We start from the raw sequence: 23762 nt of genomic DNA, 5'->3' as shown, positions 1-23762 counted from the left end.
ATCTGATGCTTGCTAGCAAGATGATCAGAGATATTCAGTTTTTAAAGACAACATTTCACATCACATTCGATTTAAAAAAATCTTAGTACAAAAAAATCACATTAATTTCTTACAATCTATGGACAGGATAGTCAAAGAATCAAGTGACTCAGGGAAGGAAAAATTAAATCACCCAGCTGGAGTAGGCACTATGCACCAGATAGCATAATCGCAACAGAGTAGTAATTTCCCTGCCTATTTTGACTCATGATGGGTCACACCACAATTTTTTAAACTCGTTGTTCTTTGACGTATAGAAGAAGTATATCTTTTTTTGTGAAAATGTATTAAATGTTGTTTCCTTTTGCTTTCAATTTCAACCAGTATCCAATATTTTTCTTCACATTTACTGACAAATAGAATGGATGAAGCATTATTAAAAAATAACAAAAGACATTTGTGTATTAAGGATAATACTTAGTTCTGAACAATAAGTGACAGATTGCTGTACTGTTACCATACGACAATCAAATTAGTTTTCATGTTAGTAATATAATTCTGAGGCAATGGCCTTGCCGCAGTGGATACACCAGTTCCCGTCAGATCACCGAAGTTAAGCGCTGTCGGGCGTGGCCGGCATTTGGATGGGTGACCATCCGGGCCGCCATGTGCTGTTGCCATTTGTCGGGGTGCACTCAGCCTCGTGATGCCAATTGAGGAGCTACTCGACCGAATAGTAGCGGCTCCGGTCAAAGAAAACCATAGTAACGACCGGGAGAGCGGTGTGCTGACCACACGCCCCTCCTATCCGCATCCTCAGCTGAGGATGATACGGCGGTCGGATGGTCCCGATGGGCCACTTGTGGCCTGAAGACGAAGTGCTTAATATAATTCTGAACCACCAGTTTACCATAATTTAAAATTTTAACTAAAAAAGAAGTGCAGACACGTGCAGTGAGACTTTAATAAGCTTGTACTTAAAGAGAAATTGACTTAACCCACCAGCTCATACAAAATAACTCTAATGTACAGAACAATACAGAAAAAAGTACAAAATATTCTTACTTTCTACTTTATGTAACCCCATAGTATAATATACAGCGCAAACTTTATCAGCCAGGTTGACTCAGCCTTTGTTAAATTTATTGTAACCATGAAATTATTTTATATCTTAAAGCAAGAACAATCCCCCATATATATATATATATATATATATATATATATATATATATATATATATATATATATATATATATATATATATATATATATATATTAAGTGTTGTATAGTCCCTCACTTTTTATTTATGTTTAGCTATGCATTTTATATGTCAGATAGGTTCATAGTTTACTCAGCAGGTGTTAAATATTTATAGTCAGCAACAACTTTATATTTAGTATTTCTCATAAATAATTTCAGTAACCTCCTCTTTTCAAAACTATGCCGTTACAATAAAGCTATCAACTGAAATTTGCATATTATAAATATGTCAGACCCATTGCAAGCATTGCTTAGAATTAATCAGCATAATCATGACCAAAATTATACTTCAACTTATAGCATAAACTCACTTTAGTCATTTCCAGAAGCATATACATCATACCATCACAAATGAGAGCAAATCAAATTAGAAAACACAGCAACCATAAGGCCCTAGCTCGTTAACTAAACTTCATCTTCACTATCATCATCATCATCATCATCACCATATACATTGCAGAATATCACGAATTACTTCACAATACCATGAACTGCAGAGTATCATAAATATCTTCATAAAACGATAAATACCACAAATCTCAGTAGTATACCCCCAAGCAGAAAAGAGCTCAGAACATAATTCATATACCTCACCCATAACAACACAGCATATACCTTGGACCAAGAAACATATAACATTTCAAGTAATCTCTCGAAACACCTCACTGTGTATAGAAATTCTGTACAAAATTTTATTCACCACTGTGGAATATTTCAACCTTATCTGCACTATGTATGAAGATGTTACTTATATGTAACACATGAAAATTCCAGTTGGAGTGAGACTCAAACACAGATTTCCCAGCTGTTGTAAGCAGTTGCCTTAACCACTTTGCTTATCTGAGGACCATCCCAAACTTCCATATGTCATACTGTCTACAACCACATCATGCACTACTTTACTTGGATTCCCACCACAGGGTTTCGAGGAGAGAAACATATTCAGAGTTAGTATTACGATCGTCATTTCACCTGTGAGACTAGTATACTATTTTTAATAATGTCTGAAGAAACAGATACTGGTGATGATCTTGCAGCTGTACTAAATTTACGCAATTTATACTCCATTGTGGAATCTTTCTAATATTATCTGCATTAGGAATGAAGATGTCACCTACTGGTGCCACATGAAAATTTGTGCTGTGCCAGAACTCACACCAGAATTTTCTGCTTGTTGCAAACAGTCACCTTAGCAACTTCAGATTCAAAACTGATTGTCAGTGCAGAAGAAGACTACTGTGTCATTATTAGGGAAAGAATGCGCATTATGTTCAGATGCTTTTCTTCTGTGAGTCAAAAAACAACAATTGTTTTCTTCTTGTTTTGCATTTTGCATTTATCATCTGCACTGCTTGTCCAGTATTTAATTAATATCTTATGCAAGTTAATCATGTCCTCTGCTTTATAACAATAAATGTTAACTTGTGTTATTTGAGTCTTTCACAATGGACTAGTTGTAGAAATAGTTTTCGGGCAAGACGTAATACCTTGTGATATCCCCACAGCATTTCATCATTGCAACAGATCAACATCTTCAGGTGTGACAACACATTGCTGATCTATGACTGAAGTTTTCTATTTATATCAGTCTACATAGGAAATTCACTGGCAGAAGGTGCCTAATTCAGTGGCCAACAGCAAAGTTTTCCTGATTGGTACTGGAAAGTGCAGCTGCACCAGCTGTCAGATGATGAACCAAGAGCTTCAGCACAGGTGCAAAAGCTGTTGCTCACATTGTATGTTGTCATTGGCCATCCCAACACCCTCTTTCAGAAGCTGCCTGCCAAAATACACTTCTGCACTGCCACCTGAAGAATTTCACCATTGTCATCTGAATATTTATGTTGCCACTGAAGCATCACCCTTTCTATGACCAATATTGATATTACTAGTGTTTGATGCCATGCTGTTCTAAGTTGAAACCCTGTGTCTTTGTTCACAAGATTTGTCAAGGTGCGAATTTCTGTCATTTCTTTAATTACAGTGTCCCAGTACTAGGGCAGTGATGAGATAATTTTGGTATATTTATAGTCCATATTGTGTCCCATACTTATACAATCCTCAGCCACTGCAGATTTTCCTGGATGTTTCAGATGTGTATGTCATCACTGTTCCACCTATCTTTCACATTGTGACAAGTTTGAGAAATGTATGACTTCCCACAGTCACAAGGAATCTTAGAAAAACCAGCTCTTATCAAACTAGGACAGTTCTTCCCTGAACCCACAAGACCTCTGAGCTTTGTTGGCACATAGAAGACACATTTAACTTTGTGTTTCTTCAGTAACCTTCCTATCTTCAAAGAAGCACCATTGCATATGGTAAGATGACCATTACTCTTTGTTCTTCACTTTCTTCTCATTCCTCATACTAACATGCCCTGATTTTATGCCATGGTGAGTCTCCCATTCACAATATCCATTTTGCAGGAATACAGTAAGGAGATGTCACAGCTCATCAGGTAAGCTTTCTGAATCCAATATGACTTGTGCTCTGTGAACCAACATCCTAAGCATGTCACTTCACTGTGAAGGATGGCGACAGCTGGTGGCCTGTAAGCACGCCCCAAGGAGCTATACTCTTTCTCTGCACTAATACATTTAGGAATGGTAATTCATTGTTTTCTGCATCTCCTTTGTAAACTTGGTGTTAGAATCAAAAGAAATTAGATGTTGTAGAAAGTGAGATCACTTCTAAATTCATGAGTATATCTAATGCTGCAGATTGCAAGTTCTTCAGCCAATGAATGAAGTCATCTGAATTGCCAATGTAGTGCTCATATTTCCCAACTAATGGGCTCAAATGTGCTGTCATATGTTTTGTCAGACTGTATGTTTGCTCTCCACTATTACTCACTATTGGTCGAAGTGGCATTCCATCCTTACGAACTGTAGGAAATCTGTGTGGCATGGAAGGAAATGGTGCTTGTATATATTGTATCTTGTCCACAATGTTGGAGATCATGCTGTTCTTGAGAAACTCTTAAGTTCTAAGCTGTTTCTTGGCCATGTAGATCTTTATTTGATATTACGTGTGATCAAAAGATAATATGAATTTTTATTTTTCTTACAGGATCTCTATTTATTCATCAACATTAACTTTGTCCTCTTCAGTTTAATCCCCCTCAGATATAATACACTTGGGCCAGTGCTTCTTCAATCTTGGAAGCATGTACGGAACTCACTTTTCGTTATGGTGTTCAGCTCCTTCAGTAATTCTGTTTCTATCTCACCAGTGGTGGCAAAAATGAGGCTCTTTCATGGTTCTATTCAGTCACAGGGGGTCCTGTCGAGTGAATATATTGGCTGAGGCAATGTAACAGTTTTACTTTTTTGCCAAAAACTCATGAATAAGCTGTGAGATGTGAGTGGGAGCATTATTGTAATGCTATTTCCATGAGTAGTTTTGCTACAGACCATGCTGCTTCGTTGTTGTTGCTTTTTTTTCCCTCCAAATGGCACATAACTTCCATGTAGTATTCTTTATTGACTGTACGACCATAAGGCAGGACCTCATGATGCACTATCACACTGATCCCACTGTAATTGAAGAAAAAAATGACAAGAACCTTAAAATGTGATCGAACTTCTCAAATTTTTTTTTTTTTGTGTCTTGGTTCTTTAGGCAGTTTCCATTGGGATGATTTGGCCTTGGTTTCTATGTCATATCTGTATACCCCTGTTTTGTCACCTGTTACAATCTTCTGTAGAAATTTTAGATCATTCTTGACTTCATTTAGCAATTCCTGAGTGATGTCTATATGACATCTTTTATGGTCAAAATTCAACAATTTCGGAACACACATTGCTTTTATTTGTTTCAGTCCAAAAATCCGAAACAACTACTTGGCATGAGACAATAGATATGCTGACATCATCAGCAACTTCTCTCATGGCGATTTGGTGATTTTCCAGAACCCTTTTCTTTACGTTTTCCACACTGTCGTCAGTAACTAATGTGGTGGTTGTCGTCTTCAGTTTCTTCGTCACTTGTAAACTCTTGTCTTACTCATAGTAGACATTTCACATGTGGCACTGCACTTTATTGAATTTTTCAAGCAAAATTCAATGCAATTTCTTTGATCCAGCTTTCTTGAAATTAAAAATTCACTGAGCACTCAAAAACATGTGTAACCTTCCTGACTGTCAACAATAAACAGCTGAAAATGCAAATATACCTCAGGAACATGTGTACCAACAAGGTAAAAAAATATTTCTGGAAACTGGATGTATGAAACCTCCAAAATTAAAAAATTCTCATTACTTTTTTGATCATACCTGATATGTGAAATGCAGAGTCTTCCAATAGTTGGTTTATCTTGCTTAGTATATTAGTCCAGAGAGAATGACAGCTGTGTTACCTTTATCTGCTGGTAAGATCACAATGTCAGCAACCTCACATAGTGATCAAAATGCTGGTGTCCATGTTTGAGCATGGAAAGTCTCCCAGACTGCTCTGTCCACAGGAAATTCAGAAACTGCCCAAGGAAATCAGATGGGACTGCCCATTCTCTGACACAGGAGCCAGCACCCGAGATTAATATCTCATCTGCAAAGATGCCTGTAGGCAGAGTGGAACTGGCACCATGCTGGAGGACAGAAATGAGTAAAAATCTCTGCCCCTGTCTAGAACTGATCCCTGAATCTCCAAGGTCAAAGTCTAATGCTCTACCTGCTTTTTTTCCCTCCTCTCTCTCTAGGTCAGCACAGTCATCTCCTTCAATGACTGTCCAACCATAATGCTAGAAAGGTTGTGCAAGAAATTTTCTCAATGCCAGAGCTTCTTCATTCTAATGTACATTAATAGTGTCCTTTTTTTCTAAAGCTCATCGATATTGTTTTCTTTTCATTTGCAGCTGTAAAACTGACGATAAACTATCTTTCTGCTTCTTCTGTTGTCTAAAAGACATTTTGCTGTAAACCAGTTTACTCTGGTTGTAGAATTACTATTATCTCCTCCATCACTCCACTCCTGTGACTGTGTGAGTGGCCCCCATAGTGGGTAATGGCACTGGTGGGGGTAGCGGCATCTGACTCCATGCTGTGGCCTACAAAGCCCATGCTATCGCTGTCGGCTGTGTACTTCACTGTATGGAGCACTTTTCTTTTTCTATTCACAGTGAAGTGTTCCAAGCCTAACTCCTTTGTACGTCAGTATTTTTGTTAATTAGACCATTTTGGACACTAATTTCAATGGCACCTTTGATCATGCAATTGCAGAAGGAGAAGGTTGCCTAAGTATCTTGGTGTTGGTGTAATCCACAGTACAGCTAGTTTTTACGCTATGGTTGGCTGCAACTGATTTTGTGGTCTGGCTTAATTCAGTGTGACATCTATGTTCATGACACCTCTCTTTTACCACATATACAGTTTCCCTTAATTATATGCTTTGCTGCACTTGCTTTGTTAGACCCCTGGTTTGCTTAAGCATATCTCATCCTTTGTTGAACCTTGTAGTGTGAAGGTCTTAGAGGGGTGGTTGAAAAACACAGTTAACATCATGTCACTTCAAAACTCTGCTGACAAGCAGAATGCATGTTAGTAATTTGTGCTCCTGCTTTTCTTCCTGCTGTTGTATAGGTAAGACCAGTCTAAACCCAAGAAAAGTTGGCAGTGTTGGAGTCACACAATGTGTATTTCACCCACACTCTAAGACATTGACACTACTAATTTTAGTAAAGGATGATCTAACCCATCAGAAACCAGGGGTTCACCAAATCCCCTGGCAGTGTGGCAAAGCATGTATTGAGGAAACTGTACACATGGTAGAAGGAAGGTGCTGTGAATGCAGACACCTCACTGAATTACGCCAGACCACCAAATCAGTCATAACCAACCATAGTGTAGAAACTTATCATACTGTGGATTACAACAACACTACGATACTTAGGCAACCTTCCTCTTCCTAGGATTGCATGATTAACGGGGCCATTGAAATCACAGTATAAAATTTTTTATTCAACAAAGATAGTGACCAACAACTGAATCAGGCATGGAACCCTGCACTGAGCCTAGAAGAGGATAAGGTCTGCAGCTGAAAATGATAGCATGGACTCTAAAGGTCACAATTTGAAATCAGGTGCCACTATTCCCACTGCCACCACCACCATCACCCATCACCCCCACCCCCCACACACACACATGTAGTGAGTTTTTGCTGCTTGTCTTTGTGCTTGCCAAACCCTTGGCCAACAAGATCACTGGCTCTCTCCCCAACTAAGAACATTTGGAGCATTATGGGCAGGATCCTCCAACTGTCTTGGGATTTTCAAAATCTAATGCACCAGTTGGACAGAATTTGGCACAATATACCTCAGGTGGACATCCGGCAACCCTGTCAATCAATGCCAAGCCAAATAACTGATTGCAAAAGACCACAGGTAGATCAATGCACTATTGACTTGAAACTCTTTCTCTTGAATAAATCTCTCAATTTTTTTGAAATTCTAGTCATTTGTCTGTACATGTACATCTTATATACCGGTTTCTATCATGTTCGGATAATTTCTTTTTGGTGTACTGTTCTTTTTGTTTTAGAGTGTATCTGTTAACAACCATGTGCTTTAATGGAATATTCATGTTAACAATGACTCAAATCAGCCATCAACTGTTTTATTTTCCAAGGGCATTGGCACATTAACTAGCAACTGAATTTTACTACAAGTGTGTTATTCTTGCTCCCACTCTGTATTGCAGTATGGAATCATCTTTTGAAGAATCTTACCCTGCATCTCAACTACCAACAGAATGCAAAAATGGAAGTTAATTTAACATGTCATCTAAGGAAAAATAACACTAGGAGACAGCATTTTAGGAGATTAGCATTATGATTTAAGCACCTTCGTATGTCTGTAATATTACAAAGATACTTGTTAAATAAAGGCAGCTCATTAATATTTGATGGCCACTTACATGCTGGTAATTATGAAACCAGGCATCAAGCAGACCTACATGAAACTGAATGCAGAACTTATAATTATCAAATGACAGTACTGCAAATTGGGATCTTGATCTTCCTTAAGTTACCAAGAGAAGTTAATGCAATGGAAATGCCAAGAACTTTCATATGTACATTAAAAAGGGTTCTGCTGGAGTAAAGCTTTTACTTAGAAGTCAGGAATTACACAGCAACTTGTGTTTCCCACATACAAGTATGAAGTCAAGAGGACAATACAGAAATTTAAAAAAAATAAGAGGTCAGCAGGCACAGATAAGATTCCAGTCTCCCTTTTGAAGGTATGCATAGACAGCATACAAACCCCATTAACAAACAAAATAAATTAGTCTTTTAGTTCAAGTATTTTTTCAGAGTACATAATAAAGCACATGAGTTATGTAGGTACTTACTACAAAAATGTTATGGAGAGAGTTTAGAAAACTAAAGACCAATTTAGTACTGTTAATGTTCTCAAAAATAATTGAATCAACCAGGAAAGATAAACTAATGAGTTACATGAATAAACACAAACGTTTTCATGAAGCACAGTTTGGTTTATGAAGCAGAAGTACAATGTCAGCCATTAGAGAGTAACAGAGTTCACAGAAGTGGGACCTGATACTCTTGACAAGGATGTTTATATTACAGGCATTTCTAGATTTGTCCAGCAGTGGTGGCCATAAAATACTGCTAAACAAGCTACATGTATTAGGTGTAAGAGTGCCTGGCACAATTCTGTTTTTAATATACGCATCCTGGCAAAAAAAGTGAAGACCATAGAAGAGGAGGAGGAAATGAAATGAAATTTTATGGTTTGAGAGGTATATGATGTTATTTGAGTGATTTTTAAAAAAATGGAATCAAATTTATAAAGAGCTTGGCAGCATGATGTTGCATACACTCTGGCCTAGATGTGTGCATTGATTCAGTTATTAAGGGTGTCATGAAGTTGTTGTATCCCCCCCCCCCCCCCCCCCCCAAGGCAAGCTGGTTCCAAAATTGTTGCAACTTCCCTTTGGTATCCTGGACACTTGAACTGGGATTGAGTTGATATCTGAGCTGATTCCATACATGTTCTATTGGGGACAGATGTGTGAATCTTGCTGGCCACAGAAGTACCCCAGCATCAAGCAGACAGTTCATAGAGACACATGCCATGTGTGGACAAGAATTGTCCTGTTGAGAAATAGCACCATGATACTGTCACACAAGAGGTAACACATGAGGGGATACAATGTCCGTGATGTACCTTGCACCATCTGAGTTCCCTCAATCACTACCAGCCATGACCTGAAGTCATATCTGATGGCTCTCCACTCAATGACACCAGAAGTAGCACTGCTGTGCCTCCCCAAAACATTGGAAGCTTGCCCCCGTATGCACTTATGATTGTCATCTGGTGTAGCGGAGAATCACAATGCATTGCATAACACTATGTGACACTATTCATCAGTAGCCATACTTCCTGGTCATGGTTCCACTCCCAATGCTGCTGTTTGCATTGTGGTGTTAATGGCAGACTATGCATAGAATGATAATTTCCTACTACAGCAGCTGCTAGTCTCCGACCATTGGTGTGAGATCACACAGAATGTTGTATGGAGTCTATTACATGTTCTTGGATGGTAGATACAGATGTGAAGGGCTTGCAATGTGACGTGCATAATACAGCAATCCTCCCATTTGGTGGTCAGACACGGTCGACCAGTACCTTGATGGTAAGTATGCGTGCCACCATGTTCCCATGCAGTCCAAAAATGGGCCATGTCACATCTGCATGTTCCACAAATCTGGATACTGCATGATCTGACTAGCTGGGAAAATGGAGGCTCCTTTAAAACTCTATCAGCTGTTAATAATGCTGTCTCACACTAGTAAACAACATCTCCATGTCATTCACAGTGATCACACACCATCTGAAGCTTACAGTCCTTATATACACTACCAGAACTGTTAACAACACTAAACATAAACAACATTAATGCAGTTCGGTGTCAATGATAAAACACCAGAATTCCTATTACAACTAGCAAATAATACCCTGAAGGGTGTTTACAATTGGGCAGTACTTAATAAATTAACATTGAATATAAACAAAACAACCCTACAAATAGCAGACATTTCAGCATAAAGGAGGAAAACATTGAATTTACCAAAGAGAAATGAACAAAAAAACTCACGAGAACAGAGAATAAAGTTGTATAATAAATTGTCCCAGGTGATGAAAAACATTGCTAAAATACATATGTTTAAAAAGACAGCTAAAACATACTTCATAAATAATGCTTATTACTCAATTAAAACTTACTTAGCCAACTCAGAGTAATGTAGATGAAGATGATGTAGATGAAGATGGCGTCTGGTGTAGTAGGACTAATGAATCGCTCCATGAAAATTAATTGCGTAGTGTCTATAAAGTGTGTATTATGTAGTGAAATAGTACGTAAAGGAATAAAAATTTGTTCTACATTGCAAAAATGGTACCACACAGAATGTTTTGGTGTTACTAACTTTAATAATCCAAGTTGTGAGTGCGGGGTAACAACGTGTAACGGCCGACAGACTGCAGCCAAAATGTTTGCCGATGGACAAGACGAAAGTGTATTATGTTCTCTACAGCGTGATGTGGAAATCTGCGAACAGTATACAAATCTACTTAAGAAAATGATGAGAAGCCTTCTTAGCAACTCGGATAGTATTAACGACGATAACAGTGTATATGTTACACCTAATCCAGTGCATCGTAAACAGTGTGAAAACATGCTCCACTCAGCAATAAACGTACGTATCAGTGCACCTGAGGCAGGTGTGAATACAGGTAAAACCACGTACGGGGAAGAATATGTTACATCTAGTGCAGTGCGTCATAAACATTGTAAAAATATGTTTCATACAGCTGTAAACACAGCGATAAATACGCAGAGTGGAATAACAACAGGTAGGCCTACCGGTACTGTAAACCACACAAAGGAACATGCGCAAATTAATGCAGTGTTACATGCGCAAATTTCTGAATCAAATGTGTGTATATATTCTGACAGCCACGGACGTGGTCTTGCTGAAATCTTACGTGATAATTATCGTGTAAATGCAACCGCCATTGTAAAACCGAGGGCACCCATGTCTGAAATCACAACGAACATAAAAGTCGGGAATCGCCCCAGCTCAACTCAGTGTACAATTATAATAGGTGGAGCTAATGATGTCTACAGGAATGAACTTTACAAATCCACTAACAATTTGAAAGAAATTTTGAGCTTTGCTAGAACACCTGTAATTGTCGTTGGTATTCCCCATAGACACGATCTTATGACTACTTCTATTGTAAATAAAGAAATTATTAAGGCTAACAGACAGTTCAAGAAGATATGCAAAGCATTTCAGAACTCACATTTCATTAGTGTAGATTCACTGGAGAGAGAACATTATACCCAACATGGCCTGCATTTAAACAACAGGGGAAAGATTGTATTAGGACAAAAAATCCGAGACTTCCTTTGTTCACTAGGCAGATGCAAGAAAAGTGAGCACATTATTCTTCCACCTCCAGTAACCCAGTCTACAGCATCGTGTGTAGGACAACAATCACCATCTTCAACAGAAGCAGATCAGCCTACACTGCTGGCAGCTTCAACAACAGTACCTACTAAGGAAAGTGAGCCCACTATTCTTCTGCCTCCAGTAGCCCAGTCTACAGCATCTTCTCCAGTACTACAATCACCATCTTCAGTAGAAGCAGATCAACTTACATCACTAACACGTTCAACAACAGTACCAACTACCCGAGCAGAAGCAATGAAAACCACCCGCCCCTTAAGCAAAAGAAGAGTGTCACCACCAGGCCATCTCAAAGATTTTTTATTGGAGGCAGGCACCAATCAGCCAATGCGGTGAGCACTGCAACAGATGCCAAGCATAAAAAATTAGTAGTTTTGTATCAAAATGTACAGGGTATAATTAGTAAGATTCCAGATTTAGAAGTACTATTGCTTGATGAACTAAAGGATGTTTCAGTTTTATGTGTATGTGAACATTGGTTAAAAGAAAATCAAGCTTTTGCTGCCAGAATAACAGGATATGAAATGGTTAGTAGCTTCAGTAGAGAAACTTTTAAAGGGGGAGGAACATGCATTTATGTCAGACAAGGAATTGAATATAAAGAAATCAAGTTTAGTAAGATAAAAAACATTGAAAAAGTATTTGAATATTGCGTCTGCAAACTAACAGACCTTAAAATAATTATTGTGTGTGTATACCGTTCCCCATCAGGTAATTTTATGGAATTTTTGGACAGTGTTGAAAGTCTTTTTAGTGAGTTACGACATTCTACAGAAAACATTATTGTGCTTGGAGATTTCAATGTCAACTTCAAAATCAACTGTTTAAATGTTACAAAATTGACCAATGTCTTTTGTTCGCATAATTTAGCACCAACTATCTTTGAATACACTAGACATGGAAAGAACTCTTGAAACAATAATAGACCAAATATTTCTTGACTTACATAAACTAGACAATGTTGTAGAAGTGATTGACACTGGATTCTCTGATCATAAAGCACTAAAACTTAGTATAAATAATGTACTCTGTAAAAACTCTAGGCCAAGTGAGAAACACATCCACAGGAGATGTATTAATGAGGACAACATTAGGATTTTTAATTCCTTGTTAAAAAAATACAAGTTGGGATCTAGATAAACATGTTAGTATAGACATGAAGTTTGAGTCATTTCTAGCTGATTACAAACATAACTTTGAAATTGCTTTTCCCCTTAAGAAAATGAAAGTAAAAGGCAAAATTAACACATGGATAACACAGGGCATAAGAAAATCTGGAGAGCAACTCAGAATGTTAAGTAAATCAGCAAGGCAAAATCCTGCTTTGAAACAACGTGTTAAGTGTTAGAGGAAATTATACAAGAAAGTAATCACTGCAGCAAAAAAGTTAAATAGTGATTCATATATCAGTAGAAATAACGGCAACAAAAAAATGAAATCAGTTTGGAAAGTGATCAATAGTAACTTAGGAAGAAGCAAAGTAAGAAACAACATTGTTATTAAAACTGAGGACAAAACTATAAATGATCCATTAAAAATTGCCAATATATTCAACTGTCATTTTACAAGTGTAGTTCAAAACCTCATACAAACCCAAAGTAGTACAGACGTCAGTCACAACATCACATTGAATTCCAAAACTATGTTTTTGTATCCTGTAACAGTACATGAGGTAGAGCATGCCATCAGCAAACTAAAAAATAAATTATCCTGTGGCACCGATGGCATTCCAGACAAAATCATTAAACACAGCAGATATATTTCTCCTCTTCTTGTAGATATAATTAATGCATCTTTCAGTACTAGCACTTTCCCTAGAAAGCTGAAACAATCAATTATAAAACCATTATACAAAAATGGGGATCATTATGATGTAAAAAACTACAGGCCTTTATCAATGTTATCTTGTTTTTCAAAAATTATAGAAAGAGTAATGTATGGAAGACTCTCTACTTTCCTAAAAAAAAGTGGAATATTGGTCGATGAACAAAATGGCTTTCGAAAGAATAGATCAACTGAAACAGCCATATACAACTTTCTAAAACTTGTCCTAAATTCCATTGATAATAATGAAGTAAATTGTGGGGTCTTTTTAGATTTATCAAAGGCCTTTGACGTTATTGATCATAAACTACTGCTCGAAAAACTTAGTTGCTATGGACTCCGTGGTACTGCTCATGCATGGTTTAAGTCATATTTATCTGGCAGATCCCAGAAAATAGAAATAGTTCATGATGGAAAGTCATACTTTTCTGGTTATAAGGAACTTAGTTATGGGGTGCCCCAAGGTTTGGTGTTGGGACCCCTGTTGTTCTTGATCTTTATAAATGACTTGCCAAACTATTTAACACAAGCTGATTGTGTACTTTTTGCTGATGATACAAGTCTCTTTATTAAAGCTAAGAATGAGACTGACCTTAACAGCAAAATTGAAACAACAGCAGTTGAAGCAAGTAAATGGTTCAGGGACAACAGTTTATTTGTGAATGAGGGGAAAACATTATGGATGAATTACAGACATGTTTCAAATAATATAAAGCCCAATATAACTGTGAAGCTAGGCCAACAGAATATACTACAAACGCCAAATACAAAATTCTTAGGAATTTGGTTAGATGAGCATCTAAAATGGGACAAGCATATAGATGTGCTCAATAAAAAGTTAAGTAAATGTTGCTATGTATTTAGAATGCTCAAAAATTGCTGCAGTGATCAAACAGTATTGTGTACATATTATGCATTTATGCATAGTCTTTTGCGATATGGTGTCATATTTTGGGGCAATTCAAGTCAGGCAAAACGCTCCTTTATTATTCAAAAACGAGTGATAAGGATCATAAAAGGAGCTGCACCTAGAGATCCATTTAGGGAAATTTTCAAGGAATATAAAATCATGACTCTTCCATCCATTTACATCTATGAAAGTATATGCTTTCTGAAGTCTCACCCCCAGTTTTCTTCTTTAAACAGTGAGTTCCATGACTATACAACAAGACAGAGTAATGAACTTCACAGAGAAGTGCATAAGAAAGCCCAATACAACAAGAGTGCAATATACCACCCAAAAATTCTCTATAGTGCTCTTCCCTTAAAAATAAAAAGGATTCAGCAGCTGAGCAGTTTTAAAAGTGAACTCAAAAGAATGTTAATCAGTAATAGTTTTTACAGTGTTAGTGAATATATGAATTCTTCAGAAAGATAGCGTGCCTTCACCTATCTTATAAGTTACTCATATACAAACTTGTATTGTGGGGTAGACTCTTATGTACACACAAAAATTAATTAATCTGTCAATATAGAATGTTGTAATCATTGTTTCTTGTTGCTGTCTGTTATACACAAATATATGTAACTTATTTGTGCCCTATATTGTTACAAATTTATATCATGTAAGCTATAATTGTTTTGCCCATATATTTAATTCAGATTATTCACTGATAGTTTTCTCGTAATATGTTGTTACTCATATTTTTTCTGTATGTAACATATGACAAATCCCATATCATTGTACATGATAAAACGGGTGCTCAAACTGAAACTGAAATGGTTAATAATGAAAGAGGACAACTACTACACCTGGTCACATTACAATACATGATCACAATCTAATGTTTGTACAAAAAAATCATATGCCAAGATAAATAGTGCATGACAGTAATGCCTGGTCATTCTCCTCAGCTCAACATCTCATTCATCAAGGGGGATGGTGACTATCTCTTTCAGATGGGCTGAAGGGAGGATACAAAAACATCGGCGGGCCATAGTTGCATGTTTACAGGCCTGGAATTAGTTTTTCGAACAGACTGGAAGTAGTGTAAGGGGCGTAGCAACCTGATCATGTTCCAGTGATTGTCCATATTGTGTATGTGATAAACTTTGTTTTATTTTATAAGTTATCTTGTGCAAACTGTGCACATTCAAAAGAATACTGTGCAACAGTTATCTCCAAATAAGCTAGTGCAGTTTCAGGAGGATAGTGCGTCATCCATCCAGCCATTCTGATATTTGGTTTCCCAACATCAGTTCAAGTAAATGATGGGCTGTTTCCTTCATAGTGTCATGGCTGACCATCTATCCTATGCTTATATAATATACTTATGTATTATATGTGTATGTATAGCTTGAGTTATCTATCTATTTTCATGCTGAATTCAATACCATTGTGAGGTGACCCCTGGATGAATAAATAAATAAGAGGAAGCATCTTTTTCACAAAATAGCTGTAAGTGTTAACTTGTGTTATACATATTCAGTCGTGTGCTTATGATTGAGAAGCTGTATTTCACAAAAAATTGCTAAGAATGTAATGTATTAATTGTATACATTTATCCTACTGCATGACTTACATCCCACTGATTTTCACAACATAACATTACTTCATCTGGATTGTTAAAACAAGATGTATTCTTAATATTTAATTAGTAAACAAATTACCATCCTTCATGTAATCCATTTAATACTAAAAATTTATCTTTGACTTGTCCAGTGTCACGTGTACAAATATTGTGATTTCTTAGTCTGCCTCCATGGCTGAGTGGTCAGAGCAGCAGAATGCCGTGTGAGGGGCCAGGTTTGATTCCCAGCAAGGTTGGCGATTTTCTCCACTTGGGGACTTCATCATCATTTCATCCTCATCGACATGCAAGTCACTGAAGTGGTGTCAACTACAAAGACTTGCACAAGGCGAGTGGTCTACCTAGTGGGAGGCCCTAGATACAGCCACATTCGAGATTTCTTAGACCAATAAAATGCAATACACTGAAGTTATCTGGCAGCTCTTTCCCATGAGAACATCTAGAGAGATTTCTATTTAGAATTGCATTGTGCAGAATGTCCTGTTACTGTGTATGGATGTTTAAATACTGCTATCTTCCAGAAAAAAAAAATGGTTGTGCTACACTCAAAGAAAAAATAACTATAATTTTGGTGATGACTAAACTATACTAAATATTGTTTTCCCATCTTTATCATTAGTATGTTGCTGTTGTCACCAAACAGAGATACATACAATATAAGTGTGTGTTATCCATTAAGGCACTTCTCTGTGATGTACAATATGTAGTATTATGGGAGGAACAGTCACATGTACAGTGAACTATTACTGCTTTCTCAACAACTTACTTAATTTTTAAAAATTTTCTAAATGACTTAATATGAAACTTGTAGTAAAATTGTTTGAAAATTATTAATACCATATTTTTAAGACCCTATGTTCATTTCTCTTTCACAAACGCAAGAAAATTCATGAGTTAATCAATATTAGAGATTCTGAAATCGGATATTGGATTGTAAGGCATACCCAGACTCAAATCACAATTTAATAGTGATGAAGAGTGGCCCAAAGTTTAAGAGATTAGGCAGGAAGAATCAATGCACAAAGAAGTGGGATATGGAAGTACGAAGAAATGAAGAGATGGCTTAAAGTTCTCTATGACTATAGATATGGCAATAAGGAATAGCTCAGTAGGCAGTTCAGTTGAAGAGGAATGGACGTCTCTAAAAAGGGCAGTCAGAGAAGCTAGGAAGAAAAATATAAGTACAAAAAAGGTAAGTGCAAAGAAACCATGTGTAACAGAAGAAATACTTCAGTTGATTGATGAAAGAAGGAAGTACAAAAATGTTCAGGAAAATTCAGAAATAAAAGTCATTTAGGAATGAAATACATAGGAAGTGCAAGGGAGCTAAGGTGAAATGGCTACCTGAAAAATGTGAAGCTATCGAAAAAGAAATTACTTTCAGCAGGACTGACTCAGTATATAGAAAAGTCAAACCAACCTTACCTGAAACTAAAAGCAAGGTTGTTAACATTAAGATCGCTATGGAAATTTCACTGTTAAATACAGAGGAGAGAATGGATAGGTGGAAAAAGTGCATTGAAGGGCTCTATGAAGGGGAAGACTTGTCCGATGAAGTGATAGAACAAGAAACAGAGTTCAGAAACACGAGTCGATATAGAAGAGATATGGGATCCAGTATTAGAATCAAAATTTAAAAGCACTTTAGGATACTCAAGATTGAATAAGGCAGAAGAGATATACAACATTCCATTAGAATTTCATAAATCATTAGGGGAAGTGGCAACAAAACAACTATTCGCATTGGTGTGTAGAATGTATGAATCTGGTGATATACTATCTGACTTTGGGAAAAATATCATCCACACAGTTCCAAAGATCGCAAGAGCTAACAAGTACAGGAATTAACAGACAGTCAGCTTAATGGCTCATTTATCTAAGTTGCTGACAAGAATAATACACACAATAATGGAAAAAAAAATAGAGGATGTGTTAGATGATGATCAGTTTGTATTTAGGAAAGGTAAAGGCAGCAGAGAGACAGTTCTGAAATTGCGATTGATAATGGAAGTCAATGTTATAACCTTTAATCACTAATAAATTGCGTGGATATACAAAAGTAGAAACACTAGCGGGTTACATGTTACTAACTCCGTATCTGTCATTCGACTGCCGTGCTGTGATATGCGGCCGGCGCCGTTCATAGGCAGGTGGTGCTCCCGCGCTCGGCCGAGCTGCGGAGCGCCTCTATCGCCGTGTTCGCGTACTAACGTAGCGGCACTTTTGAATGTCGTGGCACTGTCACAACACTTTTCCCCCCTTGAAAAAAAAACACTCCCTTCCTTGGAGACACGGACAGTGCGGAGACATCCATAGCCTCTTGGGAGGCCCCGAGAAGATCCCGCGGAGAAACACGAGAGTATGGTCGAAAATGTCCAGGACGGAAGCATGCGCGTGGAACGTGCCTCCTGGACGAGATGATGGGTGAAAACTCCGGAGCGGCATCCATAGGCGTCGTGGACCTGGGGGTGTACTCCAGCGAGATGGGTCCCGGAGAAGGCGGCGTCGCGACTGGGGCCAGTTCCGGCGTACTCAGAAGCGGTAGCGACGGCGGTGGCAGAAACACGCCCGGAGGATCGGCAGCAGCGACAGGACTGGCTTCTCGGGCTGGCGGAGACGAAAGAAGGGGCGGTGGTACCGGCGTGGCCACCACTCGTGGGCGCATCTGGTCGTAATGGCGAACAACCATGCCGTCGTCCGTACGTATTTCACAAAGCCGGCGGCCGCGAAGAGCCTGGGCCACCCCTGGAATCCATTTAGGGCGAGATCCATACCCCCGTGCCCACACGTCGGCGCCCACCGGGTATTTTCCCGCACTAGGGGGCACAGTACAAGGCCTGACAGGGTGAAGCAGGTGCAGTAGAGTGCACGGTTGGCGGCCATGCAAGAGTTCAGCAGGGCTGCGATCACCCAGAGGCGTGAAGCGATAAGAACTCAGAAATTGCAACAGAGTGTCATCTGTGGAAAAATCACTAAGGAATTTTTTCATTTGGCTTTTGAAAGTGCGGACAAGGCGCTCGACCTCCCCATTCGATTGCAGATGGAAGGGCGGTGCTGTAACATGATGAATCCCTTGTCCAGTACAAAAATCACGGAAGGCCTGCGAAGAGAACTGAGGGCCATTGTCCGTGACAATCGTGGATGGAAGACCTTCTAGCGCAAAGATTTTGGACAAAGCCAGCATCGTCGCCGCAGTGGTGGGCGACGGACATCGAACAACAAACGGAAACTTTGAGAAGGCGTCAATCAACAGTAGCCAATAAGTGCCGAGGAAGGGGCCGGCAAAATCAGCGTGCACCCGTTCCCACGGCTGCGCCGGATCAGGCCACGGAGAGGGCAGAGTACGAGGCGCAGCCAGTTGTTGAACACACTGATCACACGCAGCGACCATGTGGGTGATGTCCGAATCAATACCGGGCCAATAAACGTGCCTGCGGGCCAGGGACTTAGTCCGAGAAATCCCCCAATGGCCCTCATGCAATAGTTTGAGAACATCTTTGCGAAGAGAGGCGGGCACCACAACCCGTGGAGATGCGCCCTCTGTGGCCAGAAGAACAACACCCTCACTAACAGACAGACGAAGGCGCAAGGCATGGTAGTTGCGAAGGGGATCCGATGCCCGCCCCTTGGTCCTGTCCGGCCAACCCTGCTGAACAAAACCGATCACCTGAAGCAGGACCGGGTCCCGCGCAGTAGCCAACGCGACCTGTGAACCTGTAAGTGGAAAACCCTCGACCGCACGACGTTCTTCCTCATCAATGTGGAAACAGAGTAGTTCATCTCGATCGAAAACCAGGTCGGGGCCCATCAGCAAACGCGACAACGCGTCAGCGTTGGCGTGCTGGGCCGTGGGGCGATTGTGAATCTCATAGTGAAAACGAGACAAGTATAAGGCCCAACGTTGCAGGCGGTGAGCTGCCTTATCCGGAAGCGACGCCGAGGGGCTGAACAGAGAGACCAGCGGCTTGGGGTCGGTGATGAGGTGAAACTTAGAACCATACAAAAAAACGCTGAACTTTTTTAGAGCATAAATGATAGCGAGCGCCTCCTTTTTGATTTGAGAGTAACGCCGTTGGGCATCGTTGAGGGTCTTGGAAGCGTAGGCGATGGGTCGTTCCGACCCATCCTCATACCGATGGGCGAGAACAGCCCCTAGGCCATACTGTGACGCGTCAGTCGCCAGAACCAAGTGCTGACCCGGACGGAATGTGGCAAGACAAGGCGCCGACTGCAAATGAGCCTTCAGGCGGACAAAAGCCTGCTCACACTCGGCGGACCAACAGAAAGGAACGTTTTTGCGTAACAGCTGATGCAGAGGATGAGCCACCGCCACCGCGGAGGGAATGAATTTGTGATAATAAGCAACCTTGCCTAGAAACGCCTGAAGTTCTTTGACCGTAGACGGCCGGGGTAGAGCGGTAGTGGCCGCAACGTGCTGTCATAGAGGACGTATACCCTCACGGGACAAGTGGAAACCAAGATACACAACGGAGGTTTGGAAGAACTGTGACTTGTCCAGATTGCACTTCAACCCAGCTGAATGCAGAACCCGAAACAGTGAACGCAAATTGCGAAGGTGCTCCTCAGTGGAGGCCCCCGTGACAACAATGTCATCCAGGTAGTTGATGCAGCCGGGAACGGAAGCCGTGAGCTGTTCCAAAAACCGCTGAAAAATGGCCGGCGCGCTAGCGACGCCAAATGGTAACCGCTGGTACTGATACAACCCACAAGGAGTGTTGATGACGAGAAATTCCTTGGAAGATGCATCCAACAGCAACTGATGGTACGCCTCCGATAAGTCAAGTTTGGAAAATAACTGGCCCCCAGCGAGCTTGGGAAATAACTCCTCAGGACGGGGAAGAGGATAAGTGTCAATGAGGCTTTGAGCGTTGATAGTGGCTTTAAAATCACCACACAATCGCAGACTCCCGTTTGGTTTAGAAACCACCACGATGGGTGATGCCCATTCGCTGGAGGTAACAGGAGGGAGAATCCCCGAAGCTGTTAACCTGTCTATCTCAGCTTTGACAGGTGCACGCAACACCATCGGAATAGGGCGTGCCCGGAAAAACTTAGGGCGAGCCGTAGGTTTAAGAGTAATGTGGGCTTCAAAATCCTTGGCCCGACCCAGACCAGCAGAGAACACGGACGAGAATTCAGAACACAAGCCATCCAGCTGTTGATATGGAATGTCCTCAGATATGAGGTGCACATCATCATCAATGGAGAACCCGAACAACTGGAAAGCATCATCACCGAACAGGTTTTCAGTGCCCGCATGATCCACCACATAAAACGTGAGGGGCCTAACAACAGACTTGTAGGCAGTGGAAGCATCAAACTGGCCAACTATAGGAATTTTCTGCTTATTATAAGCTCGTAGATTTCGCGTAACTGGAGACGAGGGAGGGGAGCCCAACTCCAAATACGTGCGAGAATTAATGAGAGTTACTGCAGAGCCAGTGTCCACTTGCATGCGAAGGTCTTTATCCAGAACACGAACAGTAACAAACAACTTATTCGTTTGAGAAAGCACACAGTTAACATCCATGTCCGATGCCTCGTCCTCGTCGACAGGAACTTTAGGGGACTGACACACAGAAGCAATGTGGCCTTTTTTCCGACATGAATTACACGTGGCCCAACGTTTTGGACACGCGGCTCTGTCATGCTGTACGAAACAACATGGTCAAGAAGGAAGGGCGGAACGAACCTGCTTCTGTGGTTGCTGTTTTCGCTGCGAGCGTGGCGGCCCAACGCGACGTTGTTGATGCGAGTGCACCGCCGCCACGTCGTCGTTTCCCTGTGAAACAGGCAAATTGTCCGCGTCGAAAGTGGTTTGTACAGCGCCTACATCACACCACGCGTCTATTTGCACACCAGCAGCGTGAGACACTTCAAACGATTAAGCGATGCTGAGAACTTCCGACAACGACGGGTTTGGCAATTGTAAGGCACGTTGCCGAACTTCTTTATCAGGAGCAAGCCGTAAAATAACGTCCCTAACCATTGAATCAGCGTAAGACTCATGATGAGTGTCCGTGACAAACTGACATTTCCGACTCAGACCGTGTAGTTCCGCCACCCAAGCCCAGTAAGATTGATGGGGCTGTTTACGACACCTGTAGAACGCCACGCGGGCGGCAACGACATGGGTGTTTTTTCGGTAATAGTTAGACAATAAGTCACACATTTCTTGGAATGACAGAGAGGCAGGTTCCCGCAGAGGGGCTAACTGAGATAGCAGCTGATAGATCCGTGGGGAAATCCAAGAGAGAAATAACGACTTACACATAGGAGCGTCGACAACGCCGAAAGCCAAGAAGTGTTGCCGCAAACACTTCTCATAATCCTCCCAGTCTTCAGCGGCCTCGTCATAAGGAGGGAATGGAGGCGGAGAAGAGGAAGACAGACGATGAGTCAGCGACGTCGACAACGCCTCAATAGCAGCCGTCAGCTGTGTTTGTTGTTCAATAAGCGCGTGCATAAGCTGTTCCATGTCTGCCCCGACACGAACACACAATTCCACAACGCAGGAAAAAAAATATCCGACCTCGTCGCCAAAAAGTGTTATAACTTTTAATCACTAATAAATTGCGTGGATATACAAAAGTAGAAACACTAGCGGGTTACATGTTACTAACTCCGTATCTGTCATTCGACTGCCGTGCCGTGACATGCGGCCGGCGCCGTTCATAGCCAGGTGGCGCTCCCGCACTCGGCCGAGCTGCGGAGCGCCTCTATCGCCATGTTCACGTACTAACGTAGCGGCACTTTTGAATGTCGTGGCACTGTCACAACAGTCAAACTAAAGAAAAATTAAGACACGTTCACAGTGTTTGTTGACCTGGAAAAAGCTTTCAAGAACATAAAATGGTGCAAAATGTTCAAAATTCTGAGAAAAATTGTGGTAAGCTATAGGGAAAGATAGCCAATGGCCTTGCCACAGTGGTAACACCGGTTCCCATCAGATCACAGAAGTTAAGCACTGTCGAGCTGGGTTAGCACTTGGATGGGTGACCATTTGGTCTGCCGAGCACTGTTGGCAAGCGGAGTGCACTCAGCCCTTGTCAGGCAAGCTGAGGATCTATTGTGCACTGACATATGGCTAGGAGAGAAGTGCTGACCACATGTCCCTCCATATCCACATCCAGTGACACCAGTGGTCTGAAGATGACATGGCGGCCGGTTGGTACCATTGGGTCTTCATGGCCTGTTTGGGCAGAATTTAGGTTTTTTGTAGGGAAAGGTGGTTAATATGCAATATGTACAAGAGCCATGAGGGGACAATAGGAGTGGGAGAACAAGAATGATGCACTCAGATTAAAAAGGTTGTAAGACAGGGATGTAGTCTTTAGTCCCTGCTGTTAAATCTTTACATCAAAGAAGCAATGGCGGAAATAAAAGTGAGTTTCAAGGATGGAATTAAAATTCGAGGTGAAAGGATACCAATGATAAGATTCACTGATGACATGGGTGTCCTCAGTGAAAGTGAAGAAGAATTACAGGTTCTGCTGAATGGAATGAACAGTCTAATGAGCACAGAATATGGATTGAAAATAAATTGAAGAAAGACCAAAGTAATTAGAAGTAGCAGAAATAAGAACAGTGAGAAACTTAACATCAGGACTGGTGATCTTGAAATAAATGAAAGCTAGGGAATTCTGCAATCT

General features: G+C 40.5%; 2 pseudogenes; both read left to right on the top strand.

Annotated features, from left to right (window-relative positions):
• The first annotated feature begins 541 nt into the window (after positions 1–541).
• LOC124546068 lies at positions 542–659 on the top strand (annotated as a pseudogene).
• A 22360-nt stretch (positions 660–23019) lies between these two features.
• LOC124546202 lies at positions 23020–23137 on the top strand (annotated as a pseudogene).
• Positions 23138–23762: the final 625 nt, after the last annotated feature.

Source organism: Schistocerca americana, chromosome 8 (genome assembly GCF_021461395.2).
Source record: "Schistocerca americana isolate TAMUIC-IGC-003095 chromosome 8, iqSchAmer2.1, whole genome shotgun sequence".
Classification (NCBI taxonomy): domain Eukaryota; kingdom Metazoa; phylum Arthropoda; class Insecta; order Orthoptera; family Acrididae; genus Schistocerca; species Schistocerca americana.
This window is presented reverse-complemented; position numbering and strand designations above follow the sequence as displayed.